Here is a 16,388-nt window from a genome sequence, read left to right on the forward strand (position 1 = left end):
ATAGAGCAGAAAAGTGTTTTAAATGTTGATGCAATATTTTTAAGACAGAGAATGCTGAATTTACCCGCAATGGGTTTTAGAGAAAGTGCAAGCAGACAGGGAGAAATTGAAGACTGATCTTAAATTAGAATTTCCTTTCTACTGGAAATGAAAAAAAGAAACTAAGCAACTGAGGAGAGTGTATTGCTACTTTTTGAAATAGAACACTTGATATTGAGTCGAAATGAAGAAAAATATGGAGGAAATGTATCAACGCGAGAAGTAGCACATCCCGAGACCTAGACACTACTGATCCAGCCCCATGGCAAACCTTGTTAACGGCAGTCGACAACCAAGTTTAAACTTGGGGTAACAATTCCCCTACCCTTTCACTCTCCCTGTCTCTTCATCATTTGCTTTCTCTGCAGACTCATTCTCGACAATATCTCCTTGTTCTTACTTTACTTTTGATTTTGCATTTTCCATTTCCTAATGTCCCTTTTACACCCTTTACACCACGAGAGTTGAATGCAGTGATCGAATACGGCAACAATGTGAGAGTTACGTGTCCTTAGGAATGTTGCACGTCACAGATACATTTTGGATAAAGCTAATGAAAATTAGACCCTTTTTTATAATTGGAGTCTAATTTTTTCCCCATTTTTACATAGTTTTAATTTATTTTTAAATTCTTAAAAATAGAAGCTTTCTGGATTTTAATTAATGAAAACTCGTTGCTGATGAAATAATAGATAATTGAAAATTGAAGATAATTGAAGACAATTAAAAATAGATGCAGTCTAACAGCATCCGGGTATCCTGCAAACTATCTAGAGATGTACGTTGGCTATTGGAATTTATATCCACAAGATTTGCCATAGAGATTTCCGTACATACTCTAGGAAAATCTTAGAGATATTTCAAATTTGTACATAGTTCATTTGAAAGAATCAAATTAGTTTGGTAAAGTTAACGCCAAAAACATTTTTTTTACCGCAGAACCAATACATTAAATAATTTTTTTCTAAATTTTTAGACACTGCACTGCTAAATTTCAAATTAGTCGAAAAATGAAAATAGTGTCAATCATGGCACTTCCATATCTTCAAGAAAATAAAGTGCAACCACACTGTAAATCAAAGTGAGTAAAATTCATGTCCCACACTGAAAAACTGTTGGTAGAGCTGTTCGCCCAATGCGGTGAACTGCTGCGTTAAAAAGAAACGCACAGCTCACTTTATTTTTGGGCGAGTTACTCTCCTTTTTGGGCGAGCAACTCTCCTTTTTGATAGAGCTGCTGACCTTTTTGTCAAGCAGCCGCTCGCCAACGCCATTGGTAGTCAAGTTTAGGAGAGCAACTCGCCTAATTTTGATAGAGCTGTGAGTTTAAAGTTAAGTAGCGCTGCACAACAGTCAATAGCGGAACTGCTCTACCAACAGTTTTTCAGTGCAGTTCTGAACACACTTTGAAGTGCATTAATCTCATGCACTTTAAAGTGCATAAAACAGTGAAATACATTACTTTAGTCACCAAAACGCATGAGGGTAATGCACTTTAAAGTGTGTTCAGAACTGGGACAAATTTATGCACTTCAAGTGCATGAATTTCACTCACTCTGATTTGTAGTGCAAAAGTTATTAAAGCTACCAAAAAGAATGAAATTGACACCAAATAGAAACAAATTGGTGCCAAAAAGTTACAAATTGATATTAAATATTATCAACTTGAATCCGAAGAGTAATTAATTGGTACTAGAAAGCATTAAATTGGATCTAAAACAGTAAGAAACTGGTACCAATCGTAACAAATTGGTACCAAATAGAAAATGTTACTAAAACGTATGAAATCGAAACAAAACGGAAACAAATTGGTACCAAATTTAAAATTTAGCAGCAACAAATTGATACCTAAAAGCATCAAATTTGTATCAAACAGTATCAAATTGAAAGCAAACGGTAACAATTTGTTACCGTAAACCAAAGATTACTAAATTGGTACTGAATTTATACTGCAACCAAAAAGTATCAAATTAGTACAAAACTGAAACAGTTACTAAAAATTATCAAATTGAAACCAAATAGAAACAAATTGAAACTTATCAGTAACAAAATTTTACCTAAAAGCAATTAATTAAAATCAAATAAGTAACAAATTTGTACAAAAAAATAACAAATTGATACCAAACAATGTCAAATTAAAAGTACACAGTAACAAACTGGTACTAAATTTTCACTGGTACCAAAAACTAAGAAACGGGTACCAAATTAAAACTGTTATTAAAAAGTATCAAGTTGAAACTGTCACTAAAAATTATCTAATTAAACCAAATGGTAACAAATTGAATCTTAACAGTAATTTACAAGCAACAAATTTGAAATCAAATAAGTAACAAATTGGTACAAAAAAGTATCAAATTAGAAAATAAAACGAAACCAAATTGGTACCAAAAATTATCAAATTGGTACTGAATTTATACTGCTATAAAAAAGGAAACAAATTGGTACAAAACTGAAACAGTTACTAAAAATTATATCAAATTGAAACCAAATGGAAACAAATATAAACTTAACAGTAACAAAATTTTACCTAAAAGCAATTAATTAAAATCAAATAAGTAACAAATTGGTACCAAAAAGTATCAAATCGAAAGCAAATGGTGACAAATTGATAGAAAATTTATTTTGGTATAGAAAAGTAACAAATTGGCATCAAATTGAAACTGTTAAAAAAAGTATTAATTTGAAACTAAACAGAAACTAATTGGCTCCAAATTGAAACTTAACATCAACAAAATGAATAATAAATTTATAAAATTAAAATTTATAAATTGAAACAAATAAACCAATAACTCTATATACTAAAAAGTACAGTTCAAGTAGATGAAATTGATAGAAGAGTAGATGTAAAACAAGTTGATGCTGGAAATTATCAAGTAGAAATAGTTTCTGAAAGAATAGAAGTAGAAGAAATAAAAGCTGGAAACGTTCAAATAGAAGTTGCCCTAAGAGTAGAACAATGAGAAGTTCCAATAGAAGAAGTTTATCTAAAAGTAGAAGTAGCAGAAGTTAATGAAAAATTAGAAGAAGAGAAAGTTCAAGTAGAAGAAGTTCAAGTTAAAGAAGTTCAAGCAGAAGAATTCAATAATAAGAAGGAGTTTACACCGTAAGCCTTAAATATAAGCCTCCGCGCGCATAAACGGATATACCTCCAGGAGCATATATTTGCGCCTGCGCGAACACGTGGTCAAGGCAAACTCTTTCACAACACAGCTGCAGGCAAACACTTTGCGCAGACGCAAGTATATCCTCATGGAGGCATATCCGTTTATGCTCGCGGAGGCTTATATTTAAGGCTTACGGTGTAAACTCCTTCTAAAGAAGTTTAAGTAGAAGAAGTAGATGAAAGTATTGAAGTAGAAGAAGTTTAAGCTAGAAAAGTATAAGTATACACGGAGAAAAAAGAATTGTTAATATAGAACTGACAAATTTTGTTGTTGTTGTTACTGTTGTTGTTATTTTTGTTGTTAATAATTTTGTTGTTGTTATTACAAAATTTTTTGTTACCTCAACAGATTTATTGTTATTAGAGAAAATTTGAATTGTTAGGACAACAAAATAAATTTGTATGTTCTATATTAACAATCCTTTTTCTTCGTGTAGAAGAAGTTGATGAAAAAATATAAGTAAAAAAATGTTGAAGTAGAAAAAATGAATGAAGTTGAAGTAGAAGTATTTGAAGTGGTAAAAGAAAATGAAATGGTAGAAGAAGAAGAAGAAGAAGAAGACAAAATGAAGCATAAATAATTTCGAAGGACACATTGACATAATAGGAAAAGAAATGAAGCCGGGCACCACTAATGGAGTGATTAAAGAGACATCTTTGAAAAGTTGCTATAGTAGCGAGCGATGACCGCAAAATTAAATCTGTTCCAACAAGGAAAAGGAGTGAGAAGAGTTGAATAACCAAGTTCAGCGTAACCTTCATAGTCGAGCGTCAATGCGAAACTTAGTAACCGCGTAACAAGAAAGAAGTAACTATCGTTTGAGTCAGACTAGTTTGTTCAATGGCACGATGGTAGAAAGGAGAGAGAGGGGGGGTTCAAAGTTCTTCGTAAGAACAAGAACAAGAACAAAGTTCCTGCCGACACCCTATAGCCCTCCCCCCTCTCTCTCTCTCTGTCTGTCTCTCTCTCTCTTCTTACAAGATATACGCAAGTAACTTGGCGCAAGCACCTCACCTTGGAAACTTTGGCTAAAACCAAATTCCACGTGTACGACTGTTCTCCAAAACTCATTGTATCAGCCACTTCAGGAAAGTCCCAAACTTGGCGATATCACGCGGAGACTTCGATACTTCATCGAGTAGGCCACAACTTGTTTGAAACTGGTACAAAGCAGGAAGAACAACGTTTCATGGAAGTCAAAAAGTAAACATTGCTTGTGATGTAAACTCTCATGTCCTACTTTACTTCACAATTTTTCAGTTTGGAAATTTGGTTTGTTTGTTTTTTGTATAAGGTCAAGGACAACATTGTCGTTCAAACCATTTTTTCATCTCTGCCTTACTTTTGAATGTTATTATTGTAACTTTTATTATTGTTTTTATATTTATTGTCATTATTATTCTCACTATTATATTTATTAATATTATCATTATTATTATTACTGTTTTTAACATTTTTATAATTTATATTATTCTTCTCATTACTATTTTACATGCTACTATCAATTACTGTTCCAAATATTTAAAACTTATGATTTTGGAAGTTACAATTTTTTTCTGTTTCCAGAGTTTAAAGTTACAATTTCTATAAAGAATTCGAAATAGAAAATTCGCTAACTTATAAAAAAATGTATTTTGTTGCAGTTCTTAAAAAACTGGATCAGTATTTTCGACACGTTGAATATAACAAAAATGTATTTTTAAACATTGTTAAATATTCAACAAATCGAAGTGAATTAATTAAAATGATAAGTTCAATGCGTATTTACACGGTAAATATGTTATATTTTGTGCTCCAATACCAAATATCACAACCATGTTCACAAGCAAATTTTTTTTCATGATGTTTCAAAATGATGGTAAAGTTTGGTTGTGGGCACCTAAATTGATTCGGTTGTGGACACCACTCTTATTCTTGATAAATCGTGAAATATCGTAGTCGATATAATCATAAGTAATTCCTTACAACATTTAATAGTGTTTTATGAATTTTAAAAGTTTCGTAGTTTAGCACGGAAATTAATATGACAAGACTTTGATTTTTATGCGTCGTTCGTAGCTAGTGACTATGCTGCTAAGGTTCAGTGTTAGAAATCTTATATGTCCTTTCATGGGGAGAAAGTAATGTCAAAATTAGATAAAATTATTCTTACGTAGTTAATGAATGGTTACTTAGTTAATTTTTGGCATTTGTATTTTATTTTTCATGAGTGCTCACAACCGAACCAAAATTTTCTTTGTTAGAAAAATGCCCACTTTATTGAATTTTTAATAAAATTTTTCTAGTCAATGGAATCAATTTAGTTTCTTCATCAGTAGTTAGCTAAGCTCCCTAGGTTTAAATACATATACATATGTTTGCTTATTATCTACAAGGACACAAATTATGAGTCAAAAACGAAACTATGCCCACAACCGAACCTCTTCCCCTAGTTATAATAAGAATAATATTTTCTTTTTACAGTGATTAATTAATAAGGTTTTGTGTTTTTTTACGTGATTGTTTTCAATATTAATGTTGTAAATACTTTATTTTAAACATAAAAATAAACAATTTTAAATAAAAGTTATATTTACTTATAGATTATTTTAGTTAAAGTGAAAAGAAAAAGCTGCCATGACTTTGATGTGTCGTTAAAAAGAATTTTCTAAAAACTTTGGCTACGAAAATTACTAATCGACATTGAGAAATTTTTCAATAATTCGTCTATCTGAACTCTAAATTTATTTAGACACACACTTATAATTTATTTATTTATTTATTTAAGGAAATCAAGTTCCTAGGGCTGTTAGCCCACTAAGGAACAATGTACTTAATATTAATATTAATTACATAGTCCTAAAACTAAGATAACCAACATAATAAAAATACAAATAATATAATAGCAAAGATAACATAATAGAGGTATACATCATTCTCATTAACATTCTTAAGAAAAATATATACAAAAAGAAAAAACAATAAACCAAAAAATAAAACAATGTAAGAAAAATAAAATAAAATGTTACTTGTGTTTTTGAAATTCTCAGAGAAATTATAAAATATTAAAGTAGAGGTATTATTTTTAACTTTGTAAACTTTTTCCCTATAACAACTGTCATGCAAATAAAGGTATAAAACTGTTCAAACATATAGTTAAGAAAACTAAATATAAAACTGAATACAAAATTAATTAAGGGCATGTGAATGATCACCAGCTATATATTTATATCCACCATAGTCTTTTTCTTCTATAAAAAATATTTTATCTTGAGCTAAATTTTTATTAAATAGATTCCAAAATATTTTTGAGAAATATTTGTTTTTTAATTTTTTTCTTTAATTTAATATAATATCTAATTTATTTAATGTAATTCCATACATAGACTATAACCTAAACTTCAAAACAAGAATTAATATTGATTAATATTAAAGTAATTCACTGAAAAGATAATTTATTTGATTCAAATAATCCATTCACTTTTAACTTTATGGTATCAAATTGCATAGAATTGATACCAAAAATGTGGATCAAATCAAAAATTGATGTAAATTTTTGTCATTAATTTGATCGACTTTAGTATCAATTTGATACTTTTAAGAAAACTATGATTACTTGTCTATAATAAAATAAATATTTTTTTTAAATCAAATAATTTTTATTGAAATCAAATATATTGAATATGAAGCAATAATTTCAGTATTTGAAGCAAATATAATTTGAATTAAATAAAAATTAATTGATAAAATAAATATTTATTTGATACTAGACAAGTAACCTTTTATATGAATTAAAAAAAGTTTTTTTTCACAGTATATTAATACTAGAGTAAAATATTTAAAAAATACTACAGGAGTAAAATTAATAAAAAATAAAAATTAGTAGAATTAGTAAATTTTGTTTAAGAATTCTTAGAAATTTTTAATAATTTGTTTTTGACAATTTTATTATTTCCGCGAGTAAATTTTGCTATGTCGAAATATATTTTATTATTATAATTACCTAAATTTGTTTCCTCCGAAATAGTATTTATGTCAAAAAAGCAAAAATTGACAAAAAAATTCTGATACTTCGGATTTTACTATTAAAAGTTGTTAAAAGTCACTTTATTCCCTTTCTTATAGAAATGTATTAAAAATAAGATAATAATACCTAATAAGGAGAAAATAAAAAAAATAAAAAAGAAGGAAAAAAATTGTAGGGAAAATAATGAAATGTAGAATATCAAAAAGTAAAAAATAAGGAGAAAAATAAGATATTAAAAAAAAATTTAAAAAAATTGAATAAGAAAAAATAAAAAATAAGAAAATGTAGAATAAAGAAAAATAAAAATCATAGAAAAAATAATAGAATATGTAAAAAAAGTAAAAAATAAAGAGAAAAAGAAAAATAGAAAATAAAATAAAGAAGTAAGATAAATAAAAATTATAGAGGAAATAATGAAATCTGGAAAGAAAGTAAAAAATAAAGAAAAAACAAAGAAAAGTAGAAAAGAAAATAATTAAGAAATTAAAAAAATGATTAAATATTAACATATTTATAACATTGATGTTAAATATCTATCACATCGCATATTAATTCATCGCTTCCTTAAACATTAAATCTTCTGCGTATCACCAATAATTTCCATCGTTTTAATCTAGTTCACAAAAGTTTAGCCCAATATTTTACCGAAAAATCTACCAGTAGTATTTACAGGTAATGACCAAAGTCACATGTTCCCTAAGAAAGAAAAAAAAGTAAAAAATAAGTAAAGTGTACAAGAAGACTCACAAACGGAGCAGTGGTACAAAGTCCGTCGGCAGGAATCTGCAAAAACTACAAAGTTCGTCTTGAGATGAAAATTAACTGCTTTTTAATTAAAATAATTATCAAAAATTGACGCAGAATCACAATTGTTATTTTCTTCTCGATATAATTGTAATAAAAGCGAACGGCGTTTTTTCTAAAAAAAAAAGGAGAATATTTTCATTGGATCCGAACCGTCGCGCCGCGATGTTGACGGAGAGCGACGATTTCGACGAGGCACCCCGAATATACGAGCTCTAGGAGCAGTGGTAGAAGCTTCACGACGACGACGACGACGACGACGACGACGACGATGACGACGACCACGAAGGAAAAGGAGAAAGAGGAACAGGAACAGCAAGAGAGAAGCCGAAAGAGGTGGAGGATATTGTCGAGTCGGTGTTGGTAAGGATAGGCACTATATACTCGGCGAGTGAAGCATGTTGTGTTCGTGAGAAGTTAGATTAGAGGCGAGTGCGCTGGTGGACGTGAGCACAGTTTTGAACTGGTGGTCGTGAGTGTAAAACTTTTCTTGACTGTGTTCGTACGCACGCATCGACTCTGGCGAGAGAGAGAAACAACGAGAGAGAAGGCTAGGTGCTTCAGATGGAAAATGAGAGAGAGAAAGAGAAAAGCAACAGCATCCAAAGAGTAAAGGAGACAGAATGTAAACCTAGTGATAAAGAGGGATGAAAATAGACAGAGAGAGAGAGAGAGGCAGAAAACAAGAGAGAAAAAGCGAGAGAGAGAGAGAGAGAAAATGAGAAAAAGAGAGAGGGAAAAGCAAGAGAGAGAGAGAGAGAGAGCAAAGAGAGTAAGCAACAGAGAGAGAAAGAAGTAAAGAAATAGAGACAGAATGTGAGGTAGCTAAAGGAAACAGGAGAGAGCGAGAGAGAGAGAAATGGAAAAGAGAGTGAGGAGGGCGTAGCACGATTCCGCCGCTGCGGAGACGAGCTCCAAGCAAAATGCGTGGTCCACCTCGAGTTATTTCCTTTTCCCGTGACAGCAACCTCCCCCATTCCCACCACCCCCACATCAACCCTCCGGTACCGCCTGGGCCCCGCAAATTATTTCCAGCCGCAGGTGCATTTTTTATCGACTCCAACTTCAAGGCGAGGTCGAACCAGATTCAACAACTTGAATCAGAAAAAAAGACACACTCTCTCTCTCCTCTTTCACAGCAAAAGAAAAATCTTTTTTCCCAAAATTTCCCCAATTTTAAGTCTAGAACTACAAAAAACACTAATATATCCATAAAGTGGAATTTTTTTTTATCTGTTCGAAACGAAAGTCTTCCTTTGAGTTCTAGAACAGAATGGAAATATAATATGTTCTAGAAGGAAGTTTAGGGATAAATATTACACCGACTCATGCGACTATTGTATACTGTTAGCTTTATAGTATTAAATTGCAACAAATTGATACCAAAAATCTGGATTAAATCTAAAATTGACATAAATTTTTCGTATCAATTTGATCCAGTTTAATATTAATTTGATACTCTCAAGAAAACTGCGTGATACTTCTTTCAATTCATACAAAAATTTGGCTTTTACTTTTATAAATAAGTTACTACATTTATCTCCATAAAAAAAGCATTAATTATTTTTCAAATAGAGATTGTAGATATTAATTTATTCTATAAGCAAATGAATTCTAGGATTAAAGTAAACCAAAAGAAATAAGAGACTATGAAAATATGACAGATTAAAGTGAATTCATTATTAAAGTCTTATTTTTATTGGCACAAAACTCTCTAGATTTTATTCCTGATTATAAATTTGTTATAGAATGACGAATATTGATGACCATTTTGAGATTCAATATGGAGATAATACTCTCCACCTGTGAACGCCAAGGTCACCGTTAGATGGCAGATCATCATTTTATACTTCAACAATATTTTTCTAATTAATGAAATGCAAAAAATGTTATTGTGAGAATTTACTTCGAAAATAATAAAGTTTACATTGAAATTAGTACAATTGTTTACTATAAAAATATTTAAAAATTGAAAACTAGAAAAGCGCGATAATTCCTGACAGTTTTCTGTTGTATTCTATGTATATCAGTACGACTTTATTCAAAAGGTTGACCCAGATCATGGAAATCAGGCAAAAGTCGGAAAATTTTATAGAAAGTACTGAAAAAAAGAAGAAATTTTTGTAAATAATAGGAAAATTTGATTTTACGGAGTCCTTAAAAAACTCTTAAAAAACTTAAATTGTCCTTCAATTTTGTTTGCCTGAAAAACTTTCAATTCACCACATAAATTTGACAAGAGAATCTTGAATGTTTTTTTTCTGTGAATATTAAAATTTAAGAAAATTTTATTGTGAATAATTAAATTAATGAACAACTTTCACAAAATAATTAAAAATAACTAGTTATTGAAGAATTTTACTTTAAAAATTGTATAAACCTATAAACTGAATAAAATCGATACCAAATTAAAACAAAATGACTTAAATTGGTAACAAATTGAATAAAACTTATATCGAATTGGATCAAATTGATACCAAATTCAATCAAATTGATACCAGATTGGATTAATTTAAACCAAATTGGGTCAAATTGATACTAAACTAATACGAAATAAAATAAAATTCATACCAAATATAATTCAATGTTTTCCAAGTATACGAGATTTAATCATATTCATACCAAATATTATCATAACAGATTGAAATAAATTGGTACCAGATAGATAAAAATGTGTTCCACCTTGGATCAAAGTACTAATAAATTTGTACAATTGATACCAAATTGAGTCAATTTTTAATCAAATTGGATCAAAATGGCATTGCATCAACTTGATACCAAATTGAATCATATTTATATCAAATTGATCAAAAATGGTATCAAATTGATACCAATTTGACCAAATCGTGTCAAATTAATACAAAATTTAGTTCAATTAGTACAAAATTGTTTCAAATTCTAATAAATTGACTCAAATTGAATCAAATTGATACCAAATTATAACAAAATGACTTAAATTGATATCGAATTTTTATAAATTTAAATCAAATTGTTACCAAATTCAATCAAGTTGATACAAAATAATACGAAAGTAAATAAAATTCATACCTAATGTAATTCAATTCTTTCTAAGTTAAATCAAAGAAATACAAGATTGAATTATATTAATTTCAAATTATAATATAACGTTATCAGACTGATTAAAATTGGAACCACTTTGGATCAAAGAAATAAAAAATTTGATAAAATTGTTACCAAATTGAGTAAATTTTGAATCAAATTGGATCAAAATGATATTACGTGGTATCAAATTGATACTAAATTAAATCAAATTGATTTAAAATTAATAGCAAATTGAATAAAATTGGTATCACATTGAATCAAAATTAACACAAAATTCGATTCAATTGATACTAAATTATTCCCCAACTTTACACACTATACACACTTTCTCTCTTCCCTACGATCTCAAATTTCTCCACACTCTATATACTAAATTTCCAAAACAAAATCAATATAATCCGCTTGAGAAAGTAAAAGAATACATGAATGGAGTTTTTTTCTTTTTTTTTGCACAATAACAGGAATCAATGCGCGTATACAACAGAAAACTATAATAGAATCGGACACATTTCGTGAGTTGAAAATGAGATGGGCTTTCGTTTCCTGAAGCTACCGAACGTTGAGTTTAATGCAGATTAAGGAGCGCAGAGTGGGGAGAGGTTGGTCCTTTGTAGAACGCGTTTCGTTCGGTATTAGCCTGGAAGTAGCTCGTAGAACCGGGGGTATTACCTGGAAGTCTCAATCTACCATGGCCGTCGACTAAACTAATATTAAAACTTTTAACGTAGTTAGCGCAGCCCGTGGTTGCTTTACCGTCCGTGAAGCTCCACTCTGTGCACGGCTGCATTGACCGTTACCCGGACTTTGATGTGTTTCCTGTGAAAATTCACTTCGAAGTCATAAATTACCTTCTGAGAGAGAAGAAGGGCAATGACGATCCCCATAACGCAGCATCGAACACTTATTTTACATAAAACCTTTCGATTCTCTCAAAAAGAATAAATTTCTATGTTAATAGTTGCTGTTTTCTTTTTTGTCTCTCCCCTCTCTTTAATGAAAAAACAGAGGGGGGAGACCTCTCTTTAATGCAAAAAGCAACTATTAAAGAAAAGCGATTTTATTTTTAGGTGAAGAAAACTTTCTCCAATGTATTTTTATTTTTAGAGACATTTTTTTCTCGCTAGTAATAGAATTTGGTACCTTTTAGTTCACATTTTTTCTGAGGATATCAAAATTGAGACAAAAAGCGTATCAAAACGTTGCTTCGGAACTATTTTGATCCGTTTTTTGTCTCAATTTTGATATTCTTAGAAAAAATGTGAGAAAAAGAAAGTAACGGTTATGATTGGAAAAAAAATATTTTTGCCAAGAGGGGAAAGGTTTAGAAGAGAGGGGACTGAAACTATTTAACATTTTTTTTTATGAAGCCTGAAGCATCAGCTTTTTACTGAAACTTAAGGCTCCATTTTACGATCATTAAAACGCAAAAAGGCATTGTCGACCAGTCTAGAGTCCGAGGATCTGTACGAGCAGTGACGAAACGTCTTGCCCCACCTTGAGATGCACTCCCACCCCTTCCAGTGCGAAAGCTCTCTCTCTCTCTCTCTCTCTCTCTGCGATTTTCTCCTCATCCTTTGGCGCATTTAGATCCTCAGGAGTCGCTCTCCCCCCTCTTTACCCCCTTTCCTAGTACTCATCTTCCCGGTACCATCCACTCCTTTCCAGGTACCACCCTCACTCTCCCTCTCTCTTTCTCCCTCCTTCCCTCTCTCCACTTTGTCCTCTGTTCACAAACAGCGCATGCCTCAAAGTCCCACTCTAAAAAGCTCCAGGATAGTTTCGAAGCTTCTCGCTCCACGTTCCACGCCTCCCACGACAGGCTTACTTCCAACAACTTTTTGTCCCGTTAGAGAGAGAGAAAGGGAGGGAGAGAGAGAGAAAGAAGTATATAGGTATGTACACGCAGGTGTTGGGTGAAAAAAAGCACTATAGAAAGGGTGGATCACATGAGGAGTTAGAGGTGAAAACAGGAAAAAACAAAACATGATTTTTTCTTTTATCTTGGGAGATAAATTAACAAGACTTGATAACAAGATTTTAAGTGGAAAAATGTGAGAAAATTCTATCGATTTAAGAAAGAATTCGGATTACAAATGGCTGATGAAAGTGTACGATTCGTGTGGTCTCCTATTCCCACTTGTAAGTTCGTAAAGTTTCGTCACTCGACACGACTTGACAGGAGAAACGCTTTTTTCCCCTAGAGAAATTCCAAACGGACGAAATTACAAAATCAAAATTTATTTTCTTTAACGTGCGAAAAAAAAGGTTTTTTGTAAATTAAAATTAATTAAGAGAAGTTAACGACTTTTTTATGAATTAGTACTCATTGAAGAGAAAATAAATGCTTCCGGTTGATATTTGTATGCAAAGAAGTTAAAAAAGATTCTAATTTAAAGCTGATTTCGGTATTGAAATAGAACTAAATTTCGATTTAGTATCAAAATGCCATCTCCATACAATATGGAGATGGCATTCACCACCTGCGAACGTCAATGTCACTAAAAAAATTTTTATTTTCAATAAAACAATTTTAATTGCACTAAAGAAATTTTCACTTTCACTAAAAAAAATTTAACCTTTACTCTTTTAATTCTTATTATCACTTTTACTAAAAAAAATTGTCCCTTATACATTAATACAAAAAATTTTCGCATTCATTACAAAAAATTCTTGCTTTCGTTAAAAAAATGTTGACCTTCATTAAAAAATTTTGACTTTACTAAAGAAATGTTTACATTTACATAAAAAAATGTTTTCATTTACACTTAAAAAATTCTCATTATCACCCAAAGAATATTCACTTTCACCCAAATTATTTTCACCGTAACAGGGAAAATTTTGAATTTTAAAGTGATAGTGAATATTTTTTGAGTGAAAATGAGAACTTTTGGTTGAAATTGAAATAATTTGAGTAAGTAAGAAATTTTAAGAAAAATTAAAAGTAAAATGTTTATTTAGCTTGTTTCATATAAAAAAAATCTTGGACATTAAAGATTAACTAACTGAAAGTGAAAATTTTTGCGTGAAAGTGAAAGTTACTTAAATGAACTCCAGAATTTTAAATCTCCAAAATTTTGTTATTATTATCTATATTTTCGTAGTTAATACTTCAAAATCAGTAGAGGAAAAATTTATTTAAAAAAGAATATTTTTAGGTTGAAGTAATAAAATGAAGAACACTTCATCTGAGAACTCCAAGATCACCAGCAGATGGCACTTTAGTTCCTTCTTAGAATTTTTCCTGACACCTGGTGGTGACCTTGGCGTTCTCAAGTGGAGAAATCGAACCACTATCTCAACAAATTTATTACCTACTCTTCTTGAAATGTATGTTTTAAAAAAGTAATTTACTTCCTGTCCTTTTGAGAAAAAATTAAGTACTTTCCAAAATTACATCTGAATTCCAAAACACAGTAAAAAGAAAGCCTTATTTTAAGGCAGGATACAGTTTTAAATTAAGACGCAACATTTTTAAAGTAGTCAATGCTAAATTTAAGCAATGGATTTTGTATGATTTAACATTAGAGCAGACAGTGCTGAATTTAAGACTGATCTTAAAATAAGATTTACTTTTTACTTTGAAAGAAAAGAATATTTCCACTGAAGAAGAAGAAAAGGAAATCCACTTCTTCGGTGAGACTTTTCCGCAGCATCCTAACTATTGTCCCACTAAGGAAACCAGTAAAACAGACTTCTTTATTTATTTCGAAACTTGAGTTATCATTTTCAAGACAGGGATAAAGAGAGAGAAAGAGAGAGAGTGGGGGGATAGCAAGAAAAGTTGGCGGCGAATTCGATTCGCGTGTAATGCGCAATTATGCAAACTGTCGACCTCCGAAGGTCACAAGAGTAAAAGTGAGAGAAAAAAAAGAAAAAATTCATCGTCCCAAAGTATGTTAATGACCGTGGAGGTGAAATAAAACGAGGGTCAGTCGGGCGCGGTAAAGTTTAACCTCCAAAGTTTAGCCGTTCATTTGCCGCTCAACTCCTCGCAGATATTCATCCTCGAAACTATATTAACTCATTTTCTTCTCCTCCAGATGCCTCGATAATACGAAAATGATGTTCTGCATTTTTAATATGTCTTTAAACCGAAAGAAGATAACAAAAAATTTATTATTTTTCTTCTTAATGAAACTTGGTTTCGTACTTTTCTAATATTATATATAGTGTTGAAATTTTTCTGAATTTAAACTATCATATGGAGCATTATTAAGGGCGTCTGATCTACTGACAATGTTAATTTATAATTCACTTTTTTTCACTTGATGATGAGGTGGAGGAAACCTGTAACAATAAGGCGCCTCTGCCTTACTCTACTGGTGAGAAATTCTGTAAAATATGTATCATACAAAGATTTAAAATCGGTAACAGCTGATTTAAAGGCATTTTATTCTGCAATACATGAAGCAACTTTTTACGCAAAATAAAACTGAGATATTTCGTTTATGAGTGAATTTTCATGCCATCTAAGCGGTAATTTAATGAAATGTTTTGACGCGAAATTCAAATCATAGAAAAAACTCTAAAAAATATTTACTGGAATTCGAGTAGAAATTATATAGAATTATTCCAGTATAGCATATGTAGCGCTTAGTGTTCTTGTTTAAAAAATAGCGGGGGTCCAACCTTTACTATGGTCCAACCCTATGTTCTCCTAATTAAAACCTAATTAAACAAATAATTAAAATTAAAATAAATCAAAAAATAATTATAATTAAATCTAAAGAATAACTGCAATTAAAATTTGAAATGAAAAGATAATAATTCTAGCAAGAAAATATCGAGAACGTTTCGATTACAAAATCGAAGAAAATACTTGATAAATAGCCTTGACAAAAAAAGCAACTTGAAAGGATAAATGAATTAATTTCGTCATGGAGTAGAGGAAGAATCATGGAAGGAGATATTAGAGAGTTGATTCGATTTGAGACGGGGGGTGCGCGCCTACGGAAGTTCTCAAGGGCCACGAGAGATATATAGATAGATATATAAGAAAGTAAATATTGGATATGGTTATATTTGTGAGTAAATACGAGATACAAGTTTGCGCGATGCGTATTAGTGTAAACAAGAGGGAGAACATTGCCCACATATATTTCGTAAACCAGCTTTGCCGGCACTGCAAGACATAAATCCATCGGTTTTTCTTATCTAAGCTTTTATCCTATATTTTTGGACCACCTCTTTTTTTAACTCTCCGACTTGATCGGAGAGCGGATTCTCTTACTTATCACACAAAAAAAACAGCTTCGGCACCTCTGGGCGTTTAAGCAAAACGAGATTTCCTCTACTACTGTATACGATAAATT

At 30.8% G+C, this 16,388-nt stretch overlaps 1 protein-coding gene across 9 annotated transcripts in view; it reads right to left on the bottom strand.

Moving 5' to 3' along the window:
• LOC122509236 (mucin-5AC-like) overlaps positions 1-16,388 on the bottom strand; it is a 659,214-nt gene that overhangs the window by 338,882 nt on the left and 303,944 nt on the right. Inside the window, exon 1 of one of the 9 annotated variants that reach the window (XM_043623117.1) lies at positions 7,957-8,440. The exons of the other annotated variants lie outside the window; for them this stretch is intronic. The gene's annotated coding sequence lies outside the window, so the exon portion shown is untranslated. Of the gene's footprint in view, positions 1-7,956; positions 8,441-16,388 lie in introns of those variants that run through there. 9 annotated transcript variants of the gene reach the window in all.

The sequence above is a fragment of the Leptopilina heterotoma genome, unplaced genomic scaffold (genome assembly GCF_015476425.1).
Source record: "Leptopilina heterotoma isolate Lh14 unplaced genomic scaffold, ASM1547642v1 Lhet_6, whole genome shotgun sequence".
In the NCBI taxonomy this organism is placed as follows: Eukaryota; Metazoa; Arthropoda; class Insecta; order Hymenoptera; family Figitidae; genus Leptopilina; species Leptopilina heterotoma.